The sequence below is a fragment of the Osmia bicornis genome, unplaced genomic scaffold, assembly GCF_907164935.1.
Source record: "Osmia bicornis bicornis unplaced genomic scaffold, iOsmBic2.1, whole genome shotgun sequence".
Classification (NCBI taxonomy): domain Eukaryota; kingdom Metazoa; phylum Arthropoda; class Insecta; order Hymenoptera; family Megachilidae; genus Osmia; species Osmia bicornis.
This window is the reverse complement of record NW_025791040.1, coordinates 13,544-19,902: the sequence shown is the minus strand read 5'-3', so window position 1 is coordinate 19,902 and position 6,359 is coordinate 13,544.

The window sequence follows — 6,359 nt, the reverse complement described above, 5'->3', positions numbered from 1 at the left end:
AACAACACCGGGGCCCAAACACCCATGGCGCGATGACGCCGCCTTGCTCGGGGGAGGGTCTAGCTTTGGCCCTCCCCCTACGTGTCAAACTCCGCCGCCATCGGGGGCCACACCCAATGAGGGCACTCCTCGGGCCTCAGCCCTGCGGCCCCGCATAAGTTTCGTGTGGCCGCGCGATCGGTGTTGGGGGAGGGACGTTCGTCCCGGTGCTCCTCTTCCGGGGGGTGACTGGTGTCCCCCCATAGAACTCCTCTTCAGGGGGAGCGAGTGCTCCCCCCCTGCTCTTCTCCCCGTTGGGGGCGGTGTGCATGGTATGTAACACCTCCACGGCCCACCGCCCCATCTCCCTCAGGTGACGCCGTCAGGGTGTCTCCCCCGGCGACGCCCCCTCCTTCTTCTGCGGATGGGGTTGGTTCTGTCCCGACCCCGCACCGCTTCCTCCTCCAGGGCGATGACCATCTCGCAGTAATCGGTTACCGCCCTCCACTGATTCTCGCCGGCGAGCATCTCTTTGACAAGTGCCGCCGGCGAGAGATCACCACCAACTTCGTACCGCAGGGCGTGACGGGCCCGCGCAAACGCTGGACAGTGCTCCAGGGTATGTTGCGCGGTGTCCCGCCCCGCCCCGCAGTGATGGCATGCTGCCGTCCTCTCCGTCCGGATCAAGTGCAGGAACTCACCGAAACAACCGTGGCCGGTGAGCACCTGTGTGGTCGTAAACGTGAGCCTTCCGTGGACGTGGTCGCTCCATTTCTTGAGCACTGGAAGGACCGCCCCGGCTACGCGCTTGGCGGTGGCGACGCAAGCTCGTCGAGAGCGGCGCCACCGACCCAGGGCTCTCGGCCGGGCCTGGCGCCTAATCCTAGCAACAGCTTCGGTCATCTATTCTGGCGGGATCCCATCCAGACGAAGGGCACGCAGATGCCACCTCACTTTCGTTTCTTATTCTGCATAATGACGTTAGATGTCACACCGTCAAATGTCGAATTTCTCAATTATGTATTTTCACGATTGCCCGATTCTTTCTAATGGCGCTTCCATCGATTCGGAGGAGGCCTCGAAGGAGTCTGTGCCCTTAACATTCTGCCATAGCTCGCACCGTTTCCGAGATATTTGCAGGTTTACCTCAAGGAAAGGGGCGTCATGCACATATTCCGAGATATTTCTTCTTCTTCGTGTTCTCCTTCTGCACAGCTGCGCTCGAAGTGGCATTTACAGCCGGGAATAGTGAATACAGCTTAGAGTAGTGCAGAGTTACCTCAAAGAAAGGGGCCACAGTGTTTCTTCATCCTTACCTAATCGGTAAGACGTTCGTTTTGACCGGCTGTTTATTGTTGTTTGGAGCGACGACGCTGGCCGATTGTGCTGTCTTGCAAGGCCCCAATATGGATCTCTTTTCTTTTCTCTGAATCGATGCATGCTGCCCAGTTGCCAGGTTGTTGGAAAGTCCCTGTACGAGAGTGCATACAAGCCTGTTTATTTACGGCCGGATTTGCGCGCGTGGCAGAAACTTGAATGCTTGCGAGGCGTGCTGTGATTTATCCTTATACATCTTTCGGTGTAAATTTTTATCCCTTTTGCATCTGTATGGACGCGATCGCTTACAATTTACAATTTGCAATTTACAATTTGCAATCTATGTGTTCAAAAGTGTTCGAGATTGTAAGGAGGTCTTGAGCTTGCGATTGAGAACCGGTTCGGAATGTAGGATCGGCAGTGAGACGGCAATTGAAAATGAATGCACTTGAGATTGCACAAAACAAACAATGTATATTTACAGGCACAAATACACTATGTACAGTATTTACAATAAATTGTGCGTTGCACGAATTTATGATGATCGTAGATCGTGAAGATTCACCCGCGTCGCGGAGAATTTGCGTTTGAGATTGCGCTGTATTAAAACCACGTGTTGGTTCAACACGTGGTCACCACGAAATTCTACTAATTTCGTGGATTTGCACGAACTAGATTAACCGCGAGTTCGCGTTGGCCGTCGGCACAGAATTCGCGTTGCGATGCTGAGTTCTTTAGAATCGAAATTCGTTAATTGCTCTAGACATTTTTGGAATCAGTACTGCACGTGTTTACCGTAACGATACAAAACCGTAATGGCCGAACCACCGGCTTCGTCGTAGCAAGAGCCGTTGGCTTCTTCGCGGTGACGCTAAGCTCGGTGATTGGTCAGCCTGACCGGCATCCCAGGTGGCCGCCGGTCGCGCTGAAGAGTGCTGCCGCGGTTCGTGTGGCGACGTTTGAAATCCACGCATTTTCGAACACTATGACTTATATCCGTATAATCTATAATTTATAAAGTAGAGGGGATTGAGCCAATAAGGCCTACGGTTATATTTAGTTGGAATATAACTCATTTGCTGTATTTATTATTTTACATTATATTACATTTCATTACATTACATTACATTATGTCGGCTATGTATGTCGGTTATGTTGGTTACGTATGTTGCGCGTTACACACTTTCTGTAGTTCCCAATTTGTGAATATCCTTAGCTATTTTACCTGCATTCAGTTTACGTACATTCATTCATTTATTATCCATTCATTCCTTCATTTTGATGTTGATTGATTAAAGCTATACATTGATCTGATTCGATTTTTCTTGATTTATTGATTCATTTCTGCTTCATATTTCATTTCTGCTAGTTGCCTGTTACCATGATTTATTCTAGTTTCATTGATTTATTATTTTATTTTACTAACTAATATTATTTGACCGAGAGTTGTTTTTATTGGGCTCACGCGACTTTCCTGATCGCATGCGTTGTTGACGTTGTTTGACTTTACTGGTTGATTTTGCCTAAGTAAATGTTTTATTCTATTTATTTATTCGGCCCTTCGTTCTGTGGCGATTCCTGATTCCGTTGATTCTGTTGTTCTGTTGTTCTGTTGTTTTGTATAATCTGTTTTCTGCGACGCGATATGTAGTAATACAGTGTGTCCTGCAATCTGCGCAATCTGTGGATCTTATTCGAGTTGATTCATTTGATTTCATTTTATTTTTCCTTATTGTTTGTAACTAGTAATTTATATGTAATTTATATTTATTTCATTCCACTCTATTACAAACGTATGATTCATATTTATATATAATAAATAACCGTAGTATTGATTTTACTAACTGATTTATCCTCCATCTTGATCTGTCTGGAAGCTTGATTTGATGTTCGTGTGCTTTATACCTTCATGAAAGTACTGTATATCAGACTTATCTTTGATGATAAGTTTGATGGTAAGTATGGATTCCTAGGATTGCGCGGCTGCACGATGGATGGCATTGCAGTCGATAACTGTGTGTACCGGGTAACTGGCGCGCGGTAGGTAATTGCTGCGCGGCAGATAATTGGTCTGTGGATAACCGTTACGGAACCGTTACGGAGCGAGCGGCCGAGTATTATGTGGTGGATAGAATATTTGCGGTTGGTAGTATCTCTGGTGCTGCGGTTGGTTACCGACTAGGGATAGCTTTACGGCTTATCTTCGGGCAGTATTGCATGCTTTACTTATTACGATGCGTTTTCCTATCGTTATCCTTCGTAGGTACCTTACTTCTGGTTTTCATCGCTGTGATTTATTGAAAGTTGTTGAAGTATTTTCGCTTTTATTTCCGCTTTTCGCTTTTGAACGTTTATATATTCTGTATAATTAGTTGATTAATTTGATGATTTGGTGGTTAATTTGATGGTCGATAATCATTATGGTATGGACTAGGGAATTCGAACACTATGTATCTATGTTCTTTATGGTTTATGGTCGCGCTCTTTATTTTACTTCGCCCGGTTTCCTATCTTAGTTGACGTTGACATGGTCATCGGTCATCTATGATGTGATGTGATACGAAGTGTTAAGTGATAAGTGTCAATTGAACTGAATTAATTAATTAATTGAATTGAATTTTGAATTTTCTAATTTAGATTTTGTATTTATTCGTGCGGATGTGATTGCTGTGACAGTGCGCGTACTAATGTGCTACGCTCGGAGGTATTGTATTTTAGTGTAATTGCAGTGTATTTGTTAATGTGGTATCATTAGCTCCGTTTTGTGCAATTTATGCATTCGGTGCATTTATATTACTTACTATTATATATTATATATTATATGCTGTATTATGTTATATTATAGTATTGTTATTGTATTGTATTATACCATGATCATATTGTATTATTTTATTTATGTTAGTAATGTTATTACATCCAAGCTACGTTCAATCTACGTTCAATTGCGTTCAGCCTGCGTTCAATCTGTGACCATTTTAGGTGTAACGTCGCGAAGTTCTCCCTCTCACTGAGTTCTCCGCGTACTTTTTTGTATGATTTGTATCTAAGTTGTTAGCTAGGTAGAGGTTCTTACTTACCTTTCGCTGGGCGAAGATACCTGTAGAAATAAGTCGTCCTGGTGGATGTAGATAGTAGGGTAGACGTTTAATTGAAGTTCACACACTTCCGAGCACAACAAATGTTTATTGGTCTTACGTACAGTTCTTAACTTGCGCGTGTTTTACAAATGACGAGTTGCTCTGTCGGGTCTCTGGGTCCCGTAGCAGAGTCGTATTTTACGGATTTTGTACGCGTGTTAGAATTAAATCCGGATTCGCGTTAACGGACTGGCCGATTCTGAACGAGGTTCACGGAAGTGATCGGGTCACGATGACCTTTGAGTCGGCACTATAATTGATCTGAACCGTTTCTGCAGTATAATTTGTCTGATACTGTTTCTGTACTAAATTTGATCTGAACTGTTTATGCACTTGTTTGATCGTTTTCGCCCCTTAACCGGGAAAGGGGTTAGAAAACGGATTCGGAAGCGATTGTTTGCCGGTGCGCGACCTTACCGAAGCGATAGACTTCCAGTTTACGAAGCTCGTATAGAAAAAGGCGCAATTTATGAATAAGAAAAGTTTAGACTCTGTAGTTGTATGTTAATAAAGTTTAATCAGAAAGAAATGTTAAACAGTTCTTGCGTTCCGAAGCAACGCGTTCGAAATTCAGAAGAACTAGTACGCGAAGACGTATAAGAAGAAGCAGCAGCGTTCGCAAGTATGCGGCGGCATATTTATATTATGTTTCCCCCCCGTCTCCGCCGTCGCCCGCCGGCCTACCAGCTCAGTCGGCTCGCTACGTCGGCCAACGGAGCGAGTGAGATCGCTGGAGGTCGACGGAACGAACAGCTGAGACGAAGGAAGCGATCTAGCTTCAAGAAATTTCAAGCTTTAACGTTCGACGCTCGAACACACTAATTTTTATCTGAACGCGGGCGGTTTGGTCGCGTTATTATATATTGATTAATGAGGTCGACTTTTGATTTGGCAATTCGGGTGAACCACCTCGTCCGGATCGTCAACGTTCTCGCCGTACGACGACCCGGCTGAGTTGCTCACTCAGAATTTTTGCGGAGCGATGAATTTGGATGGTGCAATAGAAGTTCAAAGAATTTGTATCGTGAAATATAAGTTTAAAGAATCTGTATAGCGAAATATAAGTTTAAAGAATTTGGGTGGCGAAATAGCGGCTTAAAGAGTTTGGATGGCGAAATAGAAGTTTTAAAGAATGCGTCACAGGACGTGACATAGGCATTGAATATATTATATGTTATATTATAATATTATTATTTTAGACCTTGGATTGGGTCCAGTTATTCAGCTATATTAGTTAGCTATGTTAGGCTATACTTAACCAGTATTCTGTATTAAATTGTATTGTTTTGCATTATTATTATATAACTTCCTAACTTTCTATTCCATTATATTATTATAATTGAGTAAGTAAATGTACAGAGTAATTAACAATGGCATATGTCATATCGAATTGCATTGAATTAAATTACTTGATACAGATTATTAATATGTGTCTGCTTTATTTTACCTGCTGTGATTATAGCTGTGGTTATATCTGTGATGATTATACATGCGATTATATTTGCGGTTATATTTACTTGACTTAGTTTAATGGGTCTTGTATTATGGAATTTAGAAGAGTCTATCTGGATTGGGTGGATTAATGAGTTTATATCATATGCGTATATTGCGTTTATTACCCCTTTGCACATTTTAAGGGTGGGTTTGATTCTGATTCTGGTTTCTTGTTTCTTAGTTCTTAGCTCCTTAGTTCCTCTTGTAGTATCATGCATTGTTTCTAAGCTTTCGGGGGTTGTTTGGGCTCCCAGGCATTGTCAATTAATTGTAGACTATAAGATGTATCATATATCCTTTAGCAATTTAGATATGAATAACGTGTAACGACATTGGTTTATTGGTTTATTGGTTTATTGTTCGCCGTTCACTATTCACTATTCTTATTCTTTTCTTATTTTTATTCTTGGTCACTTGACATGTTTCAGTGAC